The following is a 2855-nucleotide window of genomic DNA, read 5'->3' as shown; positions in this document are numbered from 1 at the left end:
CATCTACGTCCTTTCCTCCACAGTATATTGAAGTTCTATGAGGACAGGGGATTTTGTCTGTTTGGTTTTCAGCTTTATCTCCAGTGCCTAGGACATTGACTAGCACACAGTAGGCACTCAGTGTTTGTGGAATGAATGAATGAATGAATGAATGAATGAATGAATTGCCTAAGCTTAGACCTTCATTATTTCTTACCTGGATTTTGCACTTTCCTCTACACTACTTTCCTTGTCTCTTGTCCCACCTTCTCTCATGCTCCCTACAGACAAATGTTTCATGACTTCCTGTTACTTCAGAATCAAGTTCAACCTCCTCAGCAGAGCTTGTACACCCTCAGGATCTGATGTCTGCTTTACCCTCAGCGTGTACACTCTAGCCACCCCGTTGTTCACACTGTTCCCTCTGACCCCTTGGCTAATTCCTACTCACCTTCCAAGTTTCAGCTTAATTGTCACCTCCTCCTAAAAGTCTTCACTCACAACAGCCTCTCCAGGGAATAATCCAAATAAAATTGTGCTTTACGAAAATTAATCTACTTCGGTAGGTGTGATCAATTGAAGAGTGGACTTAAAAATTCAGACTGTGGTCACTTAAACACTTTAATATAAACTGAGAGGATGCCTCTCAGCATATCATGGACATTTTCAGTCTTAATCCTCAGGGTTGCACTATCCAATACAGCAGACACTAGACACAGGTGGCCACTGAGAACTTGAAATGTGGTTATTTGAATTGAGATGTGCTATGAGTATAAAATACATACTAGATGTCAGAGATCCAGTACAAAATATTGTTTTAATACCTCATTAGTAATATGCTATATAAATTATATGTTGAAATGATACTGTTTTGGAAATATTAGATTAAATCACTGAAGCTATTTACCTGTTTCTTTTTATTTATATTTTAATGTGGTTCCCAGAAATTAAAAAATATTTTTGTACTTCACATTATATTTCCATTAGACAGTGCTGCCTACGGAAAAGCCCAGAAACTTGTGCAAGTTGAACCTCTCCAAGTCAGGAGTTTCCATAAATACCCTAAACAAGTGTATATGTATTGGGATTGTGACCATCTGCAAAGAAAGCCATTGCATACCTTTTCTGGTTTTGTAGTTTGAATGTTTCTTTTTGTTTTATGATGTTAAGCTCAAAAAAACTTCTTGCTACAACCTAACCTACTCCTCTCAGGCAGCCTAAGAAACTTATTCCTAAATCCCACTCTACAGTTGATCCAACTGAAAGTCAAAGTACAAATGGTTGTCTCCTAGATGGGACCTTGCTCATCTACTGTCCCTGATCCCTAATGGAGGGTACATAGATTCAGTCAGTGCCCTAAGCCAGAAAAATACACTGGCTTCATAATAGGAGAAAATATACAAAAATATATTTATAACGGGGGGGGGGGGGGGGGAGGAGGGGGGCTGGCATTCATAAACAGGGCATAAAAATGCAAAATTCATAAAAGAAAGGATCAATAAATATGACCACCTCAAAATGTAAGCTTTCTTACTCAAAAAAATACACAAGGATATCCTGTACAATTTTAAAAAGTTGAAAAATAAGCCAGGAGAAAATAACTGCAGCATAAATACTGAAAGGTTGGTATTTGGGATATATAAAGCATTTAGTTTAAAAAAACATCATGCAACACTATGTGAAATGGATGAAGAGTAGATTTCCAGTAAACAACAAAAGAGGAAACAAATGGCCAAGAAACATGAAATAATGCCCAACTGGACCAGAAGTCAGGAAAATGTAAATTTAAGTGAAACAAGATGCCCTTTTTCTGCCAGTATATTGGCTGCATTTTTAAAAATATATAATAACATCACTGGCCAAAATGGAGGGATATATCCTCTCATACACCACTGGTATAAATCAGTATATCTATTTTGGTAATGTCTATTAAAAATAAAAATGTGCACATTCCATGTCCCAGCAGTTTAACTTCAGTATCTACCTTAGGAAAACACTTGTGTGCTCAGGAGGCATGTAGGGGTGTGCACTAAACCATTTTTGTTTTAGCAAAACAATGGATACAATCAAAGAGTCCAACAATAAGGGAATGGCTGATAGACTGGGCAGTGCCCACAATCTGAAGGCTCAGCAGCAGTAAAAGCCAGTAAATAAGATTTGTATATATAGGCAATAACAAACCTCCAAAAAGGCAAGTTTCCGAGTGAGTGTATGATGGGATCCCACTTCTATTTAAAACCATATACACAAAACTCATATCCATAAAGTCACACTACGTTTTCTAGGGGTCCAGAGAGCAGTGTGCCTGCATAGAGCAAGGTCTCGAAGGATATTCACCAACTTGAAAGCAGTGAATACCTCCTGGAAGAGTAAGACATTTGCAGAGGGGGGGATCACAGAGGAAGTTAGCTTCATCCGCAGTGATTTTACAGGACGGATTTAGTCACATCTTGCTTAATTATGCAATTACAGGGTACGATTTTCCAAAGTGAGAGGGTGTGGGTTGGGATCACTATGCTCTGGTTCTCCTTTAGACCTTCCTTCTGTGGACGCCGCCCCAGGATAAGTGGCATCTCTGTTCCCTGTCATCTGAAGGGCCCTCTATAATCCACGACTGTATTTCAAAGGTTGCGAAGGTTAAGGCTGTTACCTGCTGAGCAGGAGTCTGGTTTAAAGAATGTGCTTCTCACTGGAACTTTTCTTTCTGTTGCGGGTGAGCTTGTAAGAAGACAACGCAGTTCTCACAGTGGCAACAGTCATTTGCTGTAAGTGTTCGTGTTGGCTTTCAAGGGCGGCCTGTCGTTCGACACTGTGGTTTTTAATTCATTTATCTTCCTAACGCTTGTGAGAGGTAAGACTTAGTGCCCGGGAGAAAA

The sequence above is a fragment of the Miniopterus natalensis genome, chromosome 11 (assembly GCF_054644295.1).
Source record: "Miniopterus natalensis isolate mMinNat1 chromosome 11, mMinNat1.hap1, whole genome shotgun sequence".
Lineage (NCBI taxonomy): Eukaryota > Metazoa > Chordata > Mammalia > Chiroptera > Miniopteridae > Miniopterus > Miniopterus natalensis.
The sequence above is the reverse complement of the archived record's forward strand: the minus strand, read 5'-3'. Positions refer to the sequence as shown.